At 43.7% G+C, this 11,025-nt stretch overlaps 1 long non-coding RNA gene across 1 annotated transcript; it reads right to left on the reverse strand.

The window, feature by feature from the left end:
- Positions 1 to 603: 603 nt before the first annotated feature.
- On the reverse strand, positions 604 to 7,968 carry LOC138224203 (uncharacterized). The gene is made up of 2 exons (XR_011182558.1): positions 5,412 to 7,968; positions 604 to 1,778 (listed from the first exon to the last, which is right to left on the reverse strand). It is a non-coding gene; the product is annotated as an uncharacterized lncRNA (long non-coding RNA).
- Between the last annotated feature and the right edge of the window lie 3,057 nt (positions 7,969 to 11,025).

An 11,025-nucleotide genomic window follows, 5' to 3' on the forward strand; every position in this document is an offset into this window, starting at 1 on the left:
CTGTGTTTAAGCTGTAGTACATGATCACATTAGATTATTAAAACATGCAGACTGCCATTTCCATTCTGTACAAACAAAGGGTTTTCCATTGTAGAAAACACCACCGCATATCCAAAGCGGAGTGCACTGGGACTGCAGTCCAGAGAAACCCATCATGTTACAAGAACTGGAGGCCATTTCACACCAAAACTGTAGAACAGGATTCTTTCTGCACACCCAGTACTGGGGGCTGTGTCGGAGGCTCCTCACCGGAAGAGACTTGCATTCCTGTTGGCTCCTCTCGTTCTGTGATGATTTTAGCCGTCGAATCGGGCAGGAGGCAGGCGCTCTTCGGGAGCTCTCGTCCCGTGCTATAACTCGGACCACGCGATGGCACAACCGCTTCCTCCGTACAAACAGAAACTTCAAACAACAAACCCCAACAAGAAATCTGTGCACACTTGGACTCCTGCTGCAGCTGAGCAGTCACGCACACACCTCCTGTTGCTCCCAGAGAGAAACAGGCCCAGGGTCCCAGCGCTGCCACCCGCTGCGCCGCGTCTCTCACCTTTTCACCTCCACATGCAGATCATGATCATAAAAAAAGCCGTCTGTTTCAACAACTTTTACAGCTCCGTTGACACGGCAACCACGTTTTATTGACAAAGTAAAATAAACACAGGAGAAAAGTTTGCAAACAAGACTGGAGCTAAAAGAAACACGAGGACAGTGGGTTTGCTTTATGTGCCGAGTCGATAAACCAGCGCTGCAGACACGTGAATAAAAGAAAACATACACACAAGGGAACACAGAAGAGAGAGATAGAAATACAAGAGACGATAAATACGCTGAAATTGTATTAATATAATTCATTCTAACGTTCAATCAAATCAGCGAAACACGGGGGCAGGGCAGCCCAGTGAACTAGAGACTACATTACCCATAAGCCCTGTTGGCGATAACATTTTGACGTCATCGACTCGCGTCTTTTGTATTTTTTATGAGATCAAAAACTACAAGAAAACATAACGCAGCAATCGTATTGTCAGGGATACATGCAATAATACATGTACAGGTTATGGAAAAAAAGATTAAACAAGGTAAATGCAGATAGGGTCCATCCATGCTTCAACGTTCTTACAACTAGACACAGTACGTCTTTACATCTGTTTGAAACTGTTCAAACATGGTCTCCTGGACACCATTCCGTTAATAATTATGTTGCGCAAGTATAATAATTTTTAAAAATACAAACGATATTTTCATCTTCCTTTCAAGGGGATTAAAATGTAACAAATGTATTCCTTTAAAACTAAATTAGTCTCTTTTTTTATATAAGTTTGTAAAAAAAGTCCTGAATGTTTATAAACCACAGTTATAGTCACAGTTATCGTCTAGATATATATATATCTATAGAGTATTTTTAAAACATTTCTGAGGTACAGAATTTTCAGAGAACCCAAACACCGGAAATAAAAAGATGCCAAAGACCAGCTCTAATCGTGCCATATATTTAAAAAAAAACTAAGAATTTTTTATTCCTTTTTTTCCTCCAAGATAAAAGATAGTCCATTCATTTATGCTTCTTTTTTTTGGCAAAGCCGCATGTCTCCCGCCTCCTGCTGAAATCTCAGCGCCGATTGGACAAAACCTGCTCACAGTCCGGATCCAGTGGAAGGCTGATCCAGTCTGGGCTTTCCTAAGCCGACAATCCGGATCCAGTGGAAGGCTTACCCACTCCGGGTTTCCCTTAGCCGGCAGTCCGGGTCCAGTGGAAGGCTGATCCACTCCGGGTTTCCCTTAGCCGACAGGGAGAGAAGGAATCATGACATTGAATACGGGAACAGTGGAGCTGGCGAGATTCAGGGAGGGTTTTCCGGACACATTTGAGTTGATAGTGGAATACACGTTTTTCTTATTGCGCATCAGAAATTTCTGTTGTAAATGTGAATTAGGTTTCTTATTCTAATACCACACTTCACAAGGATCCCTATCTCATGTCTCTCCAGCGCTGGCTGGGATTACCATTTCAAAGGGAGCAGAAAACACACTGAGGTGCTGGATCATTCAGGCACATTGTGTCATTGAGAGAAGCTGCTGTAGGAAACCGGAGAAACTGTGCAGAGCTGACCTGGAGACGTGGAGGACATGAGCCAGACAGATGTTCTACTTTAACCAGCAGCCATATCACCCTGCAACCAGCAGCCATATCACCCTGCAACTCACAACTGGCAACCCACTGAAGCTAAGCAGTTGTGAGCCTGGTCAGTACCTGGATGAGAGACCTCCTGGGAAAAACTAAGGTTGCTGCTGGAAGAGGCGTTAGGGGGGCCAGCAGGGGGTGCTCACCCTGCGGCTCATGTGGGTCCTAATGCCCCAGTGTAGTGACGGGGACACTATACTGTAAACAGGCACTGTCCTTCGGATGAGACGTAAAACCGAGGTCCTGACTCTCTGTGGTCATTAAAAATCCCAGGGTGTTTCTCGAAAAGAGTAGGGGTGTAACCCCGGCATCCTGGCCAAATTTCCCCACCGGCTGTTATCAATCATGGCCTCCTAACAATCCCCCTCTGTGAATTGGCTTCATTACTCTGCTCTCCTCCCCACTGATAGCTGATGTGTGGTGAGCGTTCTGGCGCACTATGGCTGCCGTCGCATCATCCAGGTGGATGCTGCACATTGGTGGTGGTGGAGGGGAGTCCCCATTACCTGTAAAGCGCTTTGAGTGGAGTGTCCAGAAAAAGCGCTATATAAGTGTAAGCAATTATTATAATTATTATTATTTAACACTGAAAAGCAAACCTTCTTGAATACTGTGTGTAAAAGGCAGAGCTGGGGTGATAAAGGAGAGTCAGAGCGGTGCAGAGAGAGGGCAGGGGAGGTGCAGTCAGTCAAGATGAAGACTAGACAGTGAGAGAGGGACTCTGCAATGGGAGAGAAACTAATGTAGCATTAGTATGAGACCAGTCCCTGCGTCAACAGCACAGGCCAACAGAGGAAGGGAGGAAATCAACAGTTTAGGATTCTATATGTGTATTACAAATGAGAAAGTAATAAAGTCCGGCTGTGCCAGGAGATATTTCACACTGTAACGACCTAAGAAAAGCAGTTCATCAGCCTGACAAAGTTTTATTTATCTCATATTCCTTCTTCTTATATTTTTCCACTTTTTGCACAAATCCAAGTAATTATGATCTTTTCTTGATTTTCTTTTCCTGGAAACTAGTTAAGAGATCAGGAGCTCTTGGGATCCTAAGAGGCGACCACTGCATTTAAACGTGCAAGAGTTTTTAATACCGATATTGCACTAACCGGAAGCCTTTCCAAATCCTACATGAAAACAGCCAGCTTCCCACTTTACAACGCCAGCACGAGTCCGATACAGACGGCTGCATTGGACAGTTTCCCACACATCGGAGACACTCTGTGCAGAATATTAAATAAAGTTCACGATGTACGGAAATACACTGTGTACGTCTTTCCAGACCCTATTCCACTGTTCAGGCCCCAGATGTTCAGCCAGGTCCTTCTCCCAGATCAACTCAACCGCATGACATGCCGATACTCCAGAGTTCCTGTTAATTCAATATAGCTGACAGTCTACATGCGCATACGTTTTAAATACACCTGTGAGCTTGCAAGAACTGCACTGTGAGCTGCAAATCACTTGTTTGATGGCATTTTTTTGTCAAATACACCCTGTGCTGAAAATTAAATTATAGACACTTATGATGAACAGAAAGAGACCCTTTTGTATTTCGATAGAGTTTAAGGGCTACATGTTTATAAGTTTTAAAGATCGCTGTAAGTCTCACCTCAATTCTGACACTATTAGGTGAAGAGTATTTTTACAAAGTAAAGTACAGCTCATACATGTTAGTCTTGAAAGAATCTAGGAGCGTTATTAGGGGACTAAACAATTATACGAATATTTGTGGATGTAATTAATTGTTAAGATCTCTGTTGCAAGATAGCAATATCCCAGTTGTTACAGTATATTGGAATTTATCATTTGTAAATTGGGTTGTTTTGAAAAAATGTGGATGCTGCCCACCCGAAAAGAACTACCAGAACTAACACAAAAACACAACCACACTACTCTGATCTGTGAGCTTTTTGGGCAAGCACACGCTCAAGAAGAAAAGCACAAACACAAACAGACAACTCTCAGACATTGGAGGATACTTTCAATGCATAAATTCTATATATCCTATATAATGTAATCTATAGGAGTCCATAAATCAAAACTATTTCTAGGAACAATGGAATCATTGAAATGAATGAAAACCAGCCTCCAGAATGGATCAGTCTGGAAAACATACTGTGAAAATGTCTACCGACAGATCCCAGACACAGAAGCATTAGACCAGAACAACATATATGAAAACCTGAAAATATTCCAATTGGCTATAAGAGACAACCCAACCCCTTAGACTCCCCAGTCACTGAGCAGGAGCCACTAGACAAACTCCAGGCCCTCAGACCACGAAAGGCCTGTGGCCAAGACACAGTCGACAACACTTGACTCAACTGAAGAACAACACTTTGAAACACAACCAGCTACACATACCTCTGACTGATAATCAGTTCATCTGGGGGTTTTCCTGACAGTGAAGTCACTGAAGGACCAGGCACACGGGGCATTCCATGCCAGTAAAAGGAGGCTCTACAACATCAATCCCCCAATACAATTGGCTCTGAATATTAAAAGTGCAATCAAACCCTTTGCCCTATGCAGCAGGGAAGTGTGGGATCCCTTCACTGAGCAAGATGACACTAAATGGGACAAACAGCCTGTAGATACTCCACGCACAGAGTTCTGTAAAAACATCCTCCCAACTGGAATGCCACAGAATCCTAAACAGACAATACACGCAACACACACTAACTCTGTTAATCATAACATTATGCGATGGTACCATTCATTTTTAACAAATCGTACACAGTATGTCAGGCTCAACAAAACTCTTTCCACGTCACGATCTATGAGCACAGGTGCCCCTCAGGGCTGTGTGAGCTCTCCAGTGCTGTTCACACTTTATACAAATGATTGTACAAGCAGTAGTCAAAGCATCTTCATTTTCACATTCTCAGACAATACAGCTGTCCTGAACAGCATCGCCAGTTAATGCATAGAGGTAGCAGCTTATCTGTATACATGTCAGAAATCCAAAGGTTTGTGCAATGGCATGACAACAATAGCCTAATTCTCAATGTTAAACAAACAAACGAAATAGTCTTTGATCCCAGAGCAGTTGGTGATCACACGCATGTAGTAATCCACAATGAATTTGTCACTCAGGTTGACGGATACGATCAAGTGCGATCAGGTGGGGATTTTGTTTTCCTGGGGGGGGGTTTAGTGGTGCACCTTAACTTGCAAATACATTTTTATTTGATGACAATGTTTTGAGTTGTTTTAAAGAACTTACTGTTTTGATTAGATGTATCAGAGACTGTGACTCTGCTTTTAGCTTCCCATTCCTTCCAAACAAAGGGTCTTCTGTTGTAGAGAACAGCACAGCATATCCAAAGCGAAGCGCAAGGGGGCTGCAGTCCAGAGAAACCTGTAAGTTTACAAAGAATGGAGGCAATTTCACACCTCTGGTTGTGCCAGAGGGTCCTCAGTGGAAGAGATACCGGGGTCCCCAGCACTGCTGTCACCTCTTCTGTACTCCTCCTATGCTAACAACTGTGTATCTACTGCTGACTCTGTGAAATGAATCAAGTCTGCAGATGATCCCACCGGAATAAAAAAAAAATCTGTAGAGGAAGGAGGTCATTGCTATAGTCAGCACCCCAGAAATCCGGACCCACGAGAACATAAGCAGAGCATGCAAACTCCACGCAGACAGCACCCCAGGAAACCGGACCCATGAGAACAGGGGCAGAGCATGCAAACTCCACACAGACAGCACCCCAGGAATTAAATCCAGGGTCTCAGTGCTGGAACCCACTGCGCCGCCGTCTCTCACCTCCACATGCAGGAGACATGCAGGTCTCGACCGGAGACCGGAGACTCCTCACTCCTGCAGTAACACACCCAGCAGGACTCGCTCATGGTCCAGTGAGCCCAGCGGTTTGAGTCTGGTTTCCAGCGCTGATGTGTCCCTGATAGTCCTGTCCCACAGCCTGCGAGTCACCGTTTCTTCCTTTTCTTCCGCATAATGTCCACAAAATACTCCAGCTGGCGCTTTCTAGACTAACGTTTCTGCTTTGCTCGCTGATTAGATTAAAAAAGCCATCTGTTTATCTGCTGGAGGTCAGATCGCAACAACTTCTGCAGCACCGTTTCCCCGGCAACCACGTGTTATTTAACAAAGTAAAATAAACACAGGAGGAAAGTTTGCAAACATGCAGGCAGGATGAGCGCTGCAGACACAGGCTTGTGAAATACACAGAACAGAAAACAGAAAGAAAAATACACACTAGAGTACACATAACACAATCAGGGGGACACAATACTCCTGCCCTTTACACAAACAGGTCGGCGCAGCTGTCATGATGTCTCATTTACAAAGAGTCTGAAGATTTGCTCGTCTCTTCCCAGAGCAGCTTCACTCCGGAGAGCAAGAAACAGCTCCTGCCGAGTCCGTCTTGCAAGAGAGACATAGAAATCCGCGACACGATTAAACGCTGAAATTGTAGAATTAATTCTGATGCTCAATCAAATCTGCGGAATGCGTGGGCAGCGCACGTGTTCTGTAGTGCGCTATAGAGCACTTGAGAGACTACATCTCCCACAAGCCCTGTGGGCGACTTCCTTTTGACGTCATCGATTCGCGTCTTTTTTCTTTTTAATTAGAACAACAATACATGCCATAAAAACAAGAATACATATAACATAGAGTATAGTCGGGGGTACATACGATAATACATGTACATGTTATGCAAAAAGATGAAACAAGTAATCTTGTTTAATAGTAAACAAAAGCAGATAAGGTCCGTACATGTTTCAAATTGTCTGTACGAACGCATTTACATCCGTTTTAAAGTGTTTAAACATGGGTCTCCTCCCACAGCATTTCGTTAGTTATTATATCGTGGAAGTATCATATTTTTTTAAATACAAACGACATTTTCATATTACTTTCAATGGATTTAAATGTTGCATGATGTTACTTCTTTAAAAGTAATGTCAATATTAGTTTCCTTCTTTACATTAGCTTTCAGAGTTGCTGTCACAAAAGTCACAGTTACCATCTGTTTTGATTTTCAATCTCTACACAACGAGGATCTGTAAGGAGGCGCTTCAAGATTCGCCGCCATAGACTCGTGTATCTCTGTCGAAAGTGCAGTTCTTTTTGAACTCTTGTAGCAATAAAAATAGATACGATACAAAACAAGAGTATATATAGCAAATCAATAATGTCATCAGGGGTACATAGATAGTATAAAATTTTTACACTTCTGAAAAAAAAATTTCAACATCTGCACAACAAGTCTTCGACAGCGCTTTGAGACTCACCGCAATAGACTCGTGTATCTCTGTCGCCACCCAGTGGCCATTTCTCGGAAGTGTCACCGCCGGGCGTAATTCAGTACAGTCCCGGAATGGAAATTCTGATTGGACGAGAGCCGTATAATTCCCGCCTCCTTCCAAATTCGGCGCTGATTGGTTATGAGCCGAGTCACTCAAGGTGAGGGCGGTATTTCCGTTTAAGGACACGGAAGTCCACGGTGATTGGCTAGGAGCGGTGTCACTCACCCAAACTAAAAGGAAGTCCCGCCTTTTTCCAGCCATTGGCGGTGATTGGACACACCGCGCGTCACTCTTATGACGTCACTTAACCACGACGGATCCGGATCTGATGCGTGATTAGCGCGACAGCCGGTCCGTCGCTGAGATCGGTGTGGAGCCGCGGCCCAGGATGCTATGGTTCCGCTCTCTGTTCGTCAAGCACTGCGGACTCCCGGAAAACCGTATTGCAGGGCCGAGAGTTATTGAACTCCAGACGTCGCCGGAGAGTTACTTTACTGGCGAGTCGCCTCGCGTTGTGGATTAATTCGACCTTATTGTGTTTTCTCTTCTTTAACATTTATATTGCAATAGTAAAAATGCTATTCAATGCACACAAGAGTACATTACAGATCACCGGGGTACATTATACAGGCAAATACAGACTAGGTAAGCACAGCTTTCATGTTGGGACATTTAGAAATAGTTTGGAGACGTGCCCTCATGTGTTTCAGATGTGACTTCTTTCCATTTGGAAGCGCCTTACTTCTACCAAGAAAAGAAAAGGCTTCGATAACGAGATCGTCATGAAGAAATAGTAACGATCATTTCAGTGCATTCTGACATTTATTGGTGCGAAATAGATGTTATTTTACTGCTGTTATATTGGGCGAGAGTTCACACGGATAATCAAACGAGAACGGGTTTGCCCTGGAATCCATTCCACTGCCGAATCTGAAAGTCAGAGCAACAGAACGGACGTATTGTAAGGCGACTGTGGTGTTGCTCGACCACATCAATTAGGCGAGAAGTACACTCTGCTACTACGACATACGGTCTAATGATTCCATTTCGATTATTTCTTATCTTTAGGCTATTTACACATATAATAACGAGCAAGTATAATGATTAAGCCAGTGATAAATTATATGTAATATTCGGTTCAGCAGTATTGAGCAGTAAAATAACATCTATTTCTCACCAATAAATGTCCGAATAAGAAACCTCCTTTACACAATTGTGCCGATCAATTCAGTGTTTTAATAAGAGGACAAAACAAAAACAAACGTAAGGTTTCTGGGCTGCTTTGAAAAAGACAATTATCATCTATATTACTTTTAAATCTCTGCACACTATGTATCTTTACCGGGTCGATTCAATGTACAATTTTGTAATGACGCCTTAACCTTATTATTCATACAAAATGTGTTTGACAATAGTCATGTTTTATTCCACTCAGTTTCCCCAAAGAGGTGCTCCAAAATAGTTTGACAAGATATTGTGAGATTGCAAGAGGGATCTTAAGTATTTATTAGTACAAGTAGAACTAAATTGTTTTCCTTGTAGTCTAATAAAGGTTGTAAATTCTTCCATAGTTTCTGAGGGGCTACTGTTAGTTTCTTAAAAGCATCAATACCTCTCTAGGAGTAGCTCTGGTTACGACGGATTGTTATCAGACTTATCACAAACATTATATCTATTCAAAAAATCTTCTTGATTCTACATTTCATCATCCACACCAGTTAATTTGTTGACCCCGCTTATACTATTTTAAACCCACTTTTCAAAGCACGGGTTTATTTTTTCTCTGTAATCTAGATGATGATATCAATGGGAGGTATGTTTATCTATAAGAGACCACGTGAGGGGAACTTCTTCATGGACGCTGGCACGTTTTGGGGGGGTTTCCAGCATCCAAATGACATTCAAGTAAAAAGTCTATACCCGCTAGTTCCTGAATGAAGTTGACACTTTCCAACAGCCACCAGTTCACTTTTCTGATATGTAAAGAAAGACCAGATACAGAGGAAATGACTTGTAAATACATTTAATTGCTTTGTCCACCTCTGTGTGCTTTCTCAGAGAGACAGTTGTATCCTCAGCCAATTGGGAACACCTGTAATCTCTTTATCCCGTACTTGAACACCCTGAAACTATTTGTTATAGGAGCGTAGGCAGTGGGAAGAGGAGTGGGCTCGTGTCGAATTGCCTTACCCGTTCCCAATCTGCAGGAGGTCCCACGACGGAAGGTAGCTGCTCCAGTCGCTGGAGCTCAGTTCGCTGTCGAAGGAGGACGAGGGCTCTGGCTCGGGGGAATCACGGCTCCACAGCTCCTACCTGTTGCAGAGTGTTTCTGCCCTCCCGATGGCCTCTTTGTTTTAGAAGGATCCATCTCTCTTCGCTTGCTTACACCACAGGTTTCATCGACGATAGTGTGCATCCTGAAGCAGTGAGTTATCGGAAGTTACCGCTGTCACTTCTTCACAAACTCATAACTCGCCGTGTTCAATTTTGTGTTGAGTTACAGGAACCTCAGCATCAGATGAAATATTCTCCAGCGCCCCAGGGAGACTGGGGGACTTGCCAGATTTTCAGCTTTATTACTGGGTCCTTCGGCTCAGGGCTGTTGAGCAAAGTGCTCCCCTCTGCTGGAGAGCCACAGGGGCACTACAGAGCGGCCTCGTCTTCCCTGCTCCTGCCCGTGCCTGTGGACGGCCAGTGTGACCGCGCGAGACAAAGTAGTGCATTCGTGGTGTAAATACAGAACGTTCACTAGCTGACTGAGGAAAGTTACAGAGACGGGAGTATACGTTCTGAAATAATGTGAACCACTGTTACTACACACAGACAGACTACTCAAAAATCATGTGGCTTTTTAAGGTCATTTTGTCTGCCTAAAGTATGTTAGATTTGTCACAGCAAAGAGTTTGAATACTTACAGAATGCAGCAGCTAGAATTGTTACTCGGAGCAACAGGTATGACCACATAACCCCCATACTTATCTCTCTTCATTGGCTTCCTATCATGTACGGGGCGGACTTCAAACTCCTTCTACTTACTTACAAGGCTCTCAGAGGTCAGGCACCTGTCCTGCCTCGCAGGGATACTGCAGAGGAGAAATACCGTACACAGCATGGTTTCAGAGGCCTGTCCGTCATGGGCTGGGCACCATGTGAGTTGAATGCTGCATCAGTGCCATGGATCCAAGAGGGGCATGGTAGATACAGCTATCGTTTAGGAGGATTCTGCTGGTCTGCAGAGACCTGCATGGGGTACTGACATACAGACGACGTGATGGATGGATGGATTGATTAAAACCCGCATTCATTTCTTTCTTTTTTTTTAATGATATAATGTTAGCATGCCCAAAGGGGTTGGGCAGCCAGTTGACCATGGACCCCTAGAGGATTTTATTCTCCTTACTGAGGAGCCTTTGGTTCCTTTCCTCCATTGTCTTCAGTTCTGTATTCACAAAATGTATATTTACTTGCACTGTTAAGCACCTTGGGGCAACCTTGTTGTGAAAGGCGCTATATGAAAATAAATTGAATTGAATGACAGAGTCACGGCTTTTCCAGTTTCCTCT

The sequence above is a fragment of the Lepisosteus oculatus genome, chromosome 19 (genome assembly GCF_040954835.1).
Source record: "Lepisosteus oculatus isolate fLepOcu1 chromosome 19, fLepOcu1.hap2, whole genome shotgun sequence".
Classification (NCBI taxonomy): Eukaryota; Metazoa; Chordata; class Actinopteri; order Semionotiformes; family Lepisosteidae; genus Lepisosteus; species Lepisosteus oculatus.